This window comes from Polypterus senegalus, chromosome 6 (genome assembly GCF_016835505.1).
Source record: "Polypterus senegalus isolate Bchr_013 chromosome 6, ASM1683550v1, whole genome shotgun sequence".
Classification (NCBI taxonomy): Eukaryota; Metazoa; Chordata; class Cladistia; order Polypteriformes; family Polypteridae; genus Polypterus; species Polypterus senegalus.
In genome coordinates this window covers 112,251,539-112,264,462 of record NC_053159.1, presented here as the reverse complement: position 1 = coordinate 112,264,462, position 12,924 = coordinate 112,251,539, and the positions used below count along the sequence as shown (strand labels likewise).

General features: G+C 38.4%; 1 protein-coding gene across 5 annotated transcripts in view; it reads right to left on the bottom strand.

Annotated features, from left to right (window-relative positions):
• Window positions 1-12,924, bottom strand: part of srrm3 (serine/arginine repetitive matrix 3) — a 474,513-nt gene that overhangs the window by 263,982 nt on the left and 197,607 nt on the right. The window lies entirely within an intron of this gene.

Below are 12,924 nucleotides of genomic sequence, written 5' to 3'. Positions count from 1 at the left end.
AATAAATCCATAAAAACAGTGAAAAGTTGGGATAAAAAGCAATAAATAAATCTGTTAAAATCCGAGGTTACAATCAGAAGTTAAAACACAGTCTCTCTTATGACGATCTCAGCCCACCTCTGTCTCTCATTCTCCCCGGCTCACCCATTGCTCCTATAGCCGGCAGAGACCCAACAGCAACGAGCTCCTTTCGGCCAACCTCCATCTTGGCTGCCTCCAGGCATCACGGCCAGACCGTCCGAGGTCGGCTCTCCTCCCTTTTTCCTTCGCGCTCATGTAGTAGCTCCTCAGATCCATCAGGAGGACACGTGCCTTGCTCACCCCACTCCACCTGAATGTTCAGTGTGGCGAACTAGCCCCTAGAGCGCCACAGCCAAACGCTCCTTTGAGGTGCCCCAGCTTGTGCTGTGTCCTCCTTCCAGCCAGGTGGTCAGATCGTACCTTCTAAGACTGCCTTTCATGTCCTTTATCCTCCTTTTTTCTTCTTTTCCTCTATCCATCCCCCTCCTTTTATGCCGGCCAATATATATACTCTCACGTCTCCGTGGGCGCAGCGTCTTAATCACATGCCGCAGGAAGCCAATGAGAACTCACTCCATCTATCTCATTAACTCCCTGCTGCTGTGCAATCGCACCCACAGAGAGCGACACGGCTCTATGGATTTAAAACTGGTCCATTTTTTTGAAGCCGCGGACCCACTATACCACACTATGTCTGGTGAAAACCAGGCACTGCTCATCATCTCCCTAATATCATGGCAGCAATATACTGTGGGGGTTCTTTTCAGTGGCAGGGACAAAGAGACTTGCCAGAATTCATGGAAGGATGAATGCAGCCTGATACAGAGAGGTCCATGAAGACAATGTGTACCAGAGTGCACACAGCCTCAGACTGAGGATACAGCTCACCTTTCAACAAAACAGTGATCCGAAGGACAGAGCCATGATAATGCTGTTGTAGCTCCGGGACAGTCCTTGAGTGGCCCAGCAAAAACAGACTTCTGTGCAAAGATGTGAAGATGACAGTTTACAGACACTTCCCAACAAATCAAATGGAGCATGAAAGGATCTTTTAGTAAGAATCAGATAAACTGCCTAAATCCAGGTGTGCAAAGCTTGCAGAAACATTTTGCTGAAGGGGCTTCTACAAAGTACTGAGCTAAGTGTCTGAGTACTGATATGAATGAAAGATTTCTGATTTTGAATATATCTCTAAACCTTTCTGTCATAATGAGTAATTGAATGTGGATTGATAGGCAAAAATGGCACATTTATCTATTTAAAATTAAATCTACAAATCTTTGTGAAGGGAACCTGAATCTTTTCCGAATCGATGTACTATAAAATCTAAACTAGCTTCTTGGGCAAAGATGATATTAATAAAATCCCATTTCATACAATAGTTAGTTACAGTAATTAACAAACATTAATATTAATCCTCTTTCTAACCTGTTTATCCAGTTCATGGTCATAATGAAGCACTGGGCATATGGCAGCAACCTCTCCCGTAAAGTGAAGCAATACATCACAAGGACCCAAACGACAGGGAGAACAGACAGTATCTGGGCCAAGAACCTGTGACTCTGTAGCTATGAGGCAGAAGTGCTAACTACTGAGCATCCACATCACCCAATATGAATATGCACCACAGCTTAAGGATAAACACATTTTACAGAAAGAAAATGCAAAGAACTATCGGACAAGTATATATTTTATATACAGTATTTTGCAACAAATAATGTTATGTTCATTCACAGTCATGGAGATTCTGAATAACCAGTCAGTTGCTTACTGCGTAGCCGGACAATACCTCACAAGTAACATGTCAAGTGAATGTTAGAAAAATAAAATCAGAACTAATACATGAAAAAGGTCAAAAAAAGAGCAAGCTGCATGAAGAAGAATTGAGAAGCCTTGCTCTATAAGATACAATCTATTTATGTGAGACTTTACCGGCTTATAAACTGAGTCCTTTAACATTCAAAAACCGCCGGAAAGCCATTAAAGTGGCTCCATTTTCTAAAAGGCATGGATATTCACACATTAACCTCATTTCTCAGGGTAAAATACAAACAATCAAAACTGCAGAGCTGTCCCAGAATCAGCCCAATTGACTAAACAGAAAAACAAAATGAAGATTGAGGCCATGGTGTAAGGAAAGGCTTCAGACATAAGCTTCATTTTTCAGGTCACATCTGGCATGTGGGACATAGATTAACAAGACAGCACTCTAAACAGAGTACCACACCAGCAGGTTAGTACAGAGTGGAATGCAGTCGTGTGCAGGGTTTCACTTGATTTCCTGTTTCAAGGACAGAAACTGCATTGAGGCTGAAACTCTATCTGTAGTAAAAAAACAAAGGGAAGCTCATTAACTATTAAACCAGCTTCCCCATGGCTACTTCATGCTGTAGAGTATACATTTAAAACCCCTTCTGCCAAAGTAGAAAGACATTCCATGCTATCAGCACAACTCTGTTTAAGAACCAAAACAGACTGATGTTAGTGATGTAATATAAACCTAGATTGAATGTCATCAGGTGCTCAGAAAAAAATCATTTATGCTCTTCTGACAGTACACAATGACTAGGAAGGTGGAAGAAAGCCTTTATCTGCCATAGGGCACGGAATTCTTTCACCCAGCAGCTGGTAGATTGATTTTTTTTCTTTGATCATTTTTCATTTTATGATTTGTGCCATGCTCCGAATTAAAACTCTGTGACAAATGCTATGTAAAAAACTGAAATGGCAGTGCAATGTGATATGTATAATCATTAAAATGATGTTATCCAGTTAAGCCTTATTAATTTGAGCTTCATTACATAGATTTTGAACTGTACATTACTTGATGTTTAGTAATTTTCTATCATTTCTACAACCTTCACGCTGCCATCCTAGGATTTTTCATTTTCCAACTTTCCTGCAGGAGCGTTCGACTGATGCTATCCCAGGAATTACACAGATTTACACTTCCATTCTGCAAGTATAATTTCCCATGTTATTACTTTTTCACTTGTGCTTGAGTAAAATGTCAGGTCTTTTACACGGCTATAAAACAGTGGTGTGTGTTTATTCAGTTTCAGCATGATGCACTGACTAGAAATAACTGAGAGGCTCACAGCTTTTCTGCCGATATTTTGAATGAAATTTATATTAATAAAACCATAAATACGTTTGAGTCAGACCCTACTCAGGCTAAAATAAGCCCCCTTCTTTGCATAACACAAGAGTTCAAAGAACATGGAGGCTGTAGGGTGTGTTGACATTTTAATTACACAAAGGACAAGCCTTTTACTTCTTTTCTAAGATTTGGAAATCATACTTTATCCTCAGTCAGTAGGCATATTCCACAAGTCGTAATCTCAAAGATACAATAAATAGAATTAACAAAAGTGAAATGATTGATATAGTCTTAATGGCAGCAGAGTAGGTTTACCTGATTGTATCTTTTTAAATTTTAGTTGCATATGAAAATTAAAAAAATGGGATTTTACATTTTGGATTTTTTTCAAATAGTATCTTCCATAATGGGAAAGCTCACAATTATTCACTGAATAAAACAATTAATAAGATGAATCGTATGGGAAACTGAATATGCATATAAGGAGCACAGCTGGAAACTTGCAAACACATTTGACTAGAGGCCATGAATCAGTAATGCATATAAAATAATGGTTTACTTGACAAGATTAAATGACAACAAAGAATACATTTTAAAAAGTTGCTCTTCATTATTTAAAATGTTATATGCATGAAGATAATTACATAAAATTCTTTAGTATTTACCATTTAATTCAACGTGTATATATTGCTGAAATTCATACATCCTTGCAAAAGATAAAGATAACAAATAGGACTGCAATGTCTTTAATTCATTTCATTTATATTTAAAAATCTATTCTTCAGACTGTAGACTTAACAAAAACAAAAAAAATGTACATGTTCATCATTTTGTTGGCCAACGTTACAGATTTACAGATTTACAAAGGCACACGCTGCCTGCTGAGCTAGATGGAATGCAGTCTTATTCTCCGTCCTCACAGCACGGCTCCTTTGTCTGAGAAGCTATGGCTGGAAGGCCACACTGAGATGATGACTGTCTTTGAAAGCATAGTTAGTAGGTGTGCTGCTGACAAAGAGACTCATTTCTTTATACAGATATATGCTCAACATACTTGTTTACAGTATAAACACATTTATTTTATGATTGAATGCATATAACATTATATTTTAGTAACCTGGCTTGTCGCAGAAATATTAAAATGCTAATTGAGGCAAGCAGTAGGTAATTGTCTACTTAACAGCACCTAAACCTTGGAAACCCTGGAATCTGCCAGTCACAGGGGAGCTGGGGCCTAATTCTTTTATAGCAGTGTAATCATTATGTGTGCAGGAAGAGGCAGCAGGGACTCAAAGAAGCCACTGTTTTGCTTGTTATCTGCATTTTTTTTACTGGCATATGCTGAGAGTGGCCAGAGTTGCTGATGAAGTGAAGGTCATCTGCCTGCTCCTGCCCAAGGTTGCTAAGGAAGTGAGAGATATCTTGCTTTCTACAGAGCTGTTAGTAAACATCAATGTCATGAAAATATGCAGTCTGATCTCTACATTTAGAAATACACATCATATCATGTATTAAATATGGTGTCATCTTACCTTGTCCAATAAAGTCTGTGTAAATGTAAAAGGAGGACTAAAGCAGTCCGCAAAAGAAATGTATATTCGAGGCACAACACTATATAACAGTAAATAATATGTTTAAAAAAGTTCAGCCAACTATATTTTTGGGAAACTTGTAAATATTGGTAATTGTATTTGTAATATCAGATTCTTTAAAAAAAATCTTGTTTTTGGGTTCCCCTTTCTTGCTGCTGCCCTTAGTATATGCTTTATTTGTCTGTCATGTGGCGTGAATGCACGACTGTGGGCATGCAATATAACTACTGCCCTCCTTTTGTTTCTGTACTATTTTGTGTCATTGCTCTGGTTCTTTTATTACTCTGTTGCGTTTAAACCCTAATAAAGGAAGATGACAAAACCCTTAAATATGTCTGAAAATAAAACATATTGTACATAGTCTGTAGTATTTACAGGGGGTTCTCAGGTTACGACGTCCCGACATACAACGTTTCGAGTTTACAACACTCACTCCCATAAAAACTTAAAAAAATTGAGACATGAGTGTTTCGGCTTACGCCATTACCATCGTACTTACAGACTATGTGGGCGAACTAGTTTGGTTGCACGCAGAAGAAGAATACGCAGTAACACAGCATATGAGTGAGGGAGTTAGTAAACTAGTTTGGTTGCACGCAGAGGAAGTGTTCCGTTTGTGTTGCTTTGTTTGGCAACTTTTTGGCCCTTATCATGGATCTTAAATGAAAGTCAGAGTCTTCAGATGGTAGTGCTTCGAAGAAGAGAAAAATCATCACGATGGAAGTGAAATTAGACATTGTAAAGAGATCGGAAGGAATAAAGGTAAGGAATTTTTTTACACTCACTTTTTGTCATTTTTTCTCTTACTACAATACAGTGTACAGTACAGTATATTTATGTCGTATTCCTTTTTCTGGGGCTTAGTTGTGTTTTAATGTTCTAGATTATGATTTTGCAAATGTGTTAGGATAGGTAAGTGGCTTGGGTGTGAACAGAACTGTGTCGTAACCCGAGGACCCCCTGTATAAATTTGTTATTTTTTATACTAATTATGTTGTATTACTTTTGGAGGATACATGTAATTTCAGCACCGGCAATATGCAGTTTCCCTGCTTGTTGGTATAAAAGGACATATTTATTTGAAACACCTATCAACAGTATGCAAAAGAACAGAATAAGCAATGCATTGATTTCTTTTGATGCTTTGCTGACATAGAGATTTTTCACTACTATTCTCGTACTCACACTATGGTTATTCTCAACCACATACAGAAATAAAGCAGCTTAAAAATTGATGGTTGAATTAACACTTTAATACAGGGTTTCAGTGTAGTCTGCCCCTACTATAAAAGGAAGTGACACATCAGCTTTCTCTGCACACAGGAATTACAATATTAGTCACCCTTTGATTTCTTTCATTAGTTCATTTTAGAATGTGCCAAGTACGTGGACAAGAAACCATAATGATTTTTATATGCAATGTCCTCCAGCCCTAATTTTTCCAGGCATATTCTAAAACAGACATTGTTGGATTTTGCCATAATTTCAGTATCAGTGTGTGTTTGTGTGTGTCTGACTGCAGAGTGAATTTAATTAAAATAATAAGGCTTCTGATCGTGTGACCCTGAATTGCTTTAACCAGATTTGAGAATATTATGTTATGTCATTTATAGTGATCCAGTATAACAATAGAACTGACACAGCAAGAAAAATCAAACCTCTAAATTGGGAAAAAAGGCAAAATACTTATGATTGTGCAGCTAAGTCTTACAGATGAACATGGTGGTCCAAAATGGCAAAACACAAGATGTGAAGGAGTTACAGGCTACAGTGGCTCAGACTAGAGAGGCTATGCATACAACAACAACTGTAGCTTGGGTGCTTCACCAGTCATAGCTTTATGGGAGACTGGCAAAGAGGAAGCCACATACATGATTTCTCAGCTAGAGTTTGCCAGAAGGCACACAGGAGACTCAGATTTATCAGTCAGATGAATTTAGTTGTCAGGAGCAACTTTTATCATCTCAGACTAATTTCTAATCTTTTCTCACTTTAAAGGACTTACAGTTATTCATGCCTTTATTAACTCACAATCATATTACTGCAATGCACTTTACTTGGGTATTAATCATTCTGCGTTACCTCAGCTACAATTAGTGCACAATGCTCACTGGTACTAGGAAGAGGCATTGTATTTTGATATTTTTGGCCGCTCTCCATTGGCTTCCTGTAAGGTAAAGGATTCAGTTTAGGATTTTACTCTTAGCTTATAAGGCTCTACATAGTCTGGCTTCCTGTTACCTCACTAAGTTACTTTGTCCACCATCAGACTCAAGATCTTGAAGGTCTTTAGGACAATCAATTTTGATTATTTCCCCATTCTGGTCTGAAAAGGAGGCTGTGCGATTTCAGTAGATGTTCAGTGTCTTTGGAATAGTCTACCTCTGTTCATTAGGATTGCTTCTTCTGTTAACAATAGTAATTTTTTACATTCATACAAGAGTGCTTGTCTTGCTACTCAAAGCACTTCAGTGAGTGGGGAGCCGTTTTAACCACCACTAATGTGTAGCATCCACCTGGATGATGTGACTGCAGCCATTTCCGTGCCAGTACGCTCACCACACATTAGCTGGTAGGTGGTGAGATGGTTAGCCAAATTAGAGACAGGGGATGATTAGGGGGCAAGAATGACTAGGCTGTGATGGGCAATTTAGCCAGGATATCAGGTGTGAACCTTTCTTTATAACCACAGACAATCAGAACCTCAGTTTTACATCTCATCTGAAGGACGGCACCATTTTTACAGCACAGTGTCTCCATCACTGCACTGGGGCATTGCGATTCACATTCAGACCACAGGGTAAGCACCCCCGTTCACATTGCAACACCTCTTCCAACAGCAACCCAAGCTTTCTCCAGATGGTCTCCTATCCAAGTACTGGGCAAACCAGAACATGCTAAGCTTCAGGTGGATGACCTGTTCTGAAGTGCATGGGGTATGGCTGCTGGCTTATGTCTTTAAGGCCCAGTTCAAGGCCCTTTGGCTTCCTAAAGCTTTTCTGGGTCCTTGAGCCCTTCCTCTTCCTATCAGTTTATGTGTTTTATTTGCATGTGTTTTAAAACATTTTAGTATGTAGAATTTAGCATTAGTATATTTCATTTGTGTTTTTAAATTGGCGTGTTTTATTATGCTGTACAGCACTTTGGTTTAACTTTGGTTATTTAAAGGTTGCTATAAACATTGACATTGTATTTGAAACTGGTCAAGTTTTTAATTATCAGACTAAACACCATATTTGTCATAAGCCAAACACTGCACATTTTCAAAAACATACCAACCCCACCATGAAGCATGATGATGCCAGCCTCATTCTGTGGGGATGTTTCTCTGCAGCAGGGCCTGGAAGGCTTGTGAGAGTAGAGGGTAATATGAATGCAGCCAAATGAAAAGAAGTTCTGGAGAAAAACCAGATGTAGTCTGCAAGAAATTCACACCATCTGAGAAGATTTGTTTTCCAATAAGACAACGCCCCAAGCATAAACCACAAACTACACAGCAATCGCTTAAAAACGACAATGTTCATGTTGTGAGAGTCCAGATCTCAATCCATTTGAGAATTTGTAACTTAAAAAAGGCTAAATCTACTAAATAATGACCTGAAGAGAATGAAAACTTATGTGATCAAATATTGTTGTGTTTGTAATTATTTTAGATTCCTTTGCAGGGATTTGTTTTCATTAGAAAACAAGAGTCGTTCTTCTATTGATCAACACCAAAAAATTCAATTTAAATCAACTTTGATTTAATTCTGTATGATAATAATAGGTGAAAACTTCTAAGGTGGTGTTCCACAATAAGGCACTCTAGTAAGGACAGAAGCATTGTGACACAAAAAGGTGAACAGACCCTGCTTGCTGAAAATTTCCTCACAGTTCAAGGTCAACAAATGTGGTTTACTACTGGCGTTGTACAGTATATTTACTACATAACACTGTATAATTTACTGCTGCTGACAGATTAACTCTCTGGTAGAGTTACCAGAGCCTTGAGTCTTTTGTCTATAGAAAGTACAAAGCAAGTGATGAGTACATCCTTCCACAGAACTCATCACAAGGACTTCCTTAGAATAGAACAGAGCTCCTCCACTCACCAGGTGTGGAGTAAATGGGGACAGGAGTCACCTTGAATATACAGAGAAAAGTGCTGAGATCCCTCTGAAACTATCCACTATGTGTAAGCCAATCTACTGTATACAATCTGAAGCAGTGATTGACATCAATCAGCCTATCAACTTATCAATCAAAGCTGTTTCCCTTTCACGTTAGTCTCTCAGCAATTCATAGCAAAGGCTCATCACAAAGCAATAGAAATACATTTGGATCTACAGTAGACACTGAAAGACCACAGTATGTAGGAAGGAATAAAAAGGCATATTTAAAGTGTTGCTTTTCATGTATGTTCCTTAAAAATGAAATCTGGTGGAGTAGAGTCTCCATGTGTAAATTTTTAAACAAAGCAAAAGTGAATAAAATATTTATAAAAGTTCTCTACAGTCAACCCATACAATGAGCTACCAGTATGAGATATTCATAATTTTAAGTTTATAACCAGTGATGGACAAAAGTAAAGAAGAAGCAATATGTTAGAATAGTCATTTTAATGTATTAAAAATAATATTTTTACTTTTAAAGCAGCGACAGCATCATGACACAGTGGTTTCTAATGCTTAAATGCAAATGTAGGTGTCTGGGTTTGACTAATGGACACTTCATACACCGTACAGAATTTAACATTCCACCATTGTTAACATGTGTTTTCCACACTCTCAAGGTGTGTTTGCTAAACTAGCTTTTGATTCTAAATTTGGTCATGGTATTTGAGTCTGACTTGTTGTAACTAGTCTTCTTCTTCTTCGGCTACTCCCGTTAGGGGTTGCCACAGCCGATCATCTTCTTCCATATCTTTCTGTCCTCTGCATCTTGTTCTGTTACACCCATCACCTGCATGTCCTCTCTCACCACATTCATAAACCTTCACTTAGGCCTTCCTCTTTTCCTCTTCCCTGGCAGCTATCCTTAGCATCCTTCTCCCAATATACTCAGCATCTCTCCTCCGCACATGTCCAAACCAATGCAATCTCGCCTCTCTGACTTTGTCTCCCAACCGTCCAAATTGAGCTGATCCTCTAATGTACTCATTTCTAATCCTATCCATCCTCATCACACCCAATGCAAATCTTAGCATCTTTAACTCTGCCACCTCCAGCTCTGTCTCCTGCTTTCTGGTCAGTGCCACTGTCTCCAACCAATATAACATAGCTGGTCTCACTACTGTCCTGTAGACCTTCCCTTTCACTCTTCCTGATACCCGTCTGTCACAAATTACTCCTGACACTCTTCTCCACCCATTCCACCCTTCATGTACTCTCTTCTTGATCCCAACCTATCAGAATTGGTTCCTAAACTTCTGAGATAAGCTCTACTTCCCTATTAAACTGTAACACAATAAATGGATCAATAATATTGATATGCAGGTGAATAGATGGCTGGGCTGACTTTCATAGCAGCCCACATCACTCACTTGAAGCTGGTTGTTTTTCTCACTCAGTAAACCTCTGTAAGTATAAATTGTGAATGTGAACATCTCCTCAAAGCACCATACTTATACTACATTCCAAATGAAGTGGGAAGTACGAATCTCCAAGATCCTCTTTGGAATTTTCAACTAAAATGCCCCCTTAAGTCAAATTTCCATCTTGGAACCTCGAGGCAGGTCTGTCAAGAATGAGTTTGTTTGACTTCAGACCATGATGCCAATCCAAAATGGCGACCTATACCACAAATTTTAGTGAAAGCTTATACAGTACTGTTTATTAGCTCTTCTGTCTATTTGTATGTCATTAAATCACACATTACTGTCCAACTTCTCTCCATGCATATGTTGCTAAGGTATTCGGTTGTGCAAAATACAGCGTAACGTATTGTTATCAACTGCTACTTATTCCGACGGAGCAAGCAGAAGGTCCATATTGGTTTTCTGAATGTTTTACTGAAACACAGTCACCTCGGGCACGCCATCATACCCAGCTCCGACGTCCGACTTCCGAGGTAAATGGATCGCAGCATAAGACCAATCAGTACAATATGACATACATGTGCAGAATATGAATACGTTCTTGTATAAAACATTGACTTACACACCTTTGCCTACTTTGTCATTACAAAACAACCAATATACAGTATTTACTTGCCATTAGTATGTTCACATTGAAAACACTTCCACAAATAATAAAAACCTCAACAATTGGGATACTTTCAGGAATACAGTAATCCCTCCCTCGCGCTTCGACTTTCGTGGCTTCACTTTATCGCGGATTTTATATGTAAGTATAACTAAATATATAACGCGGACTTTTCGCTGCTTCGCGGGTTCTGCGGACAATTTGTCTTTTTACTTCCTGCACATGCTTCCTCAGTTGGTTTGCCCAGTTGATTTCATACAAGGGACACTATTGGCGGATGACTGAGAAGCTAACCAATCAGAGCACGCAGTTAAGTTCTCCTGACTGAGGAGCTAACCAATCAGAGCACGCAGTTAAGTTCCTGTGTGCTGAATGCAGTGTTAACCAGGAAGTCTCGTCTCGCTCATTCAGCATCAACGTGTTTCGCTGTGTAAAGAGTTGTGCTCTTTTGTGTTTATCTTTGTGCATAGTCAAACCCTTCATTATGGCTCCAAAACGATCTGCTACTGCTTCAGGGGCCATGCCCAAGTGCAAACGGAAGATGTTAACGATTGCCGAAAAGGTAAACGCTTTGGATTTGTTGAAGGCTACGATTCTTTTATTTAAAAGTAGGAAAGGAATATAAGATCTACGGCCACAGTGTCCTTTTAACCAGGGTGCAAAACGAGTTGTAAGTGGATGTAATAAGGCAGTAGTCTGGATGGAATCTGCTTTAGGGATTTGGATTGAAGACTGCCAGAAGAAGAACAACGGCAGTGCTACACAATTGCCTGAAGAGGCTCCTTTGGAAGAGCTGTAACGCTCTCCTTTGTTGTGCAGTAAAATTAAACTCATTGTTATCGGACAAGTCATCGTGTCATTGTTGGTGAGTAACCATAGTTAATTTTCTACTTGCAGTACTTAGTACATGTACGTACATTTAGTGTCACTGTACACACATTTACTGTATACTATTTTTCTTGCATTGTACGTATTTATTGCTGGTGGCATGTCTATCGTAATGGCTGTAACATATGTGATATCGGAGACACTCAATGTCTTTAAAATAATATTTAGGTTTTACTGTATATAAACCGTGTGTTTATATACATAATTTCAATGAATCTTACCTAATACCTAAGAGAATACAAAGGGTTTATGCTGTATAACTGTGCGGGGAATATTTATAAACAGTGTGGGAGAGTTTATAAGGGCTTAAAATATCTAAAAATAACCATACAAACATATGGTTTCTACTTCGCTGATTTTTACCTATCGCGGGGGGGTCTGGAACGCAACCCCCGCGATCGAGGAGGGATTACTGTACATGGGAAAACAAAATCATTACTTTAAAAAAAAATAAAATAAAATCAGGATAATGCTGCTTTAATTAGGCCATAGGTTATAATTCTAAAAAACTAGATTTGTTATTGTATTTTTTAATTTTATAGTATAGACTTGCAAGTTCCTGGCTTGTGTTCATTGCTGACGAGATAAGCTCTTCATTGGCCAATAACTGAGAAAGTTACTTCAGAAATGGATGGATGAATGGATTTTTACTAAAGCAATAATTAAACCTCTTGTGTCAAAACCATTTTTGATAAGATGAACCAAGAGTTTTTCTTCAGTGGTTTACTTTATTCATTCTTAATACTAGCAAACAGGTCTCTTAAACCAGCTTTGGATGTGACATCTGTTTATACTTTCGTCCTCTCAGTCCACTCTAATTCAGGCCCCACTGATCAATTCATAAATGTCCTGTTGTGCTTGAATATACAGTAGATAACTGGCAAAGAGTATATATGAATATACACATGAATAATATTTCACATTCACATATTTGACAATGCAATAAAAGAGCTAAAGTATTAAACAGCAAGGTGCATTACGCATACTGTTTAATTTTCTTCCCTTTACTTGAGCTGTAGCATGTTTCTGTATTCATAAAGCAATAATAATACAAGATGGCCTCTCCTTTGAGGCAAAGATACATATGAATTACAGGGCCTTTTGCTCCTAGTACTGTTCTAATCAGAGTCCAAAACATCTT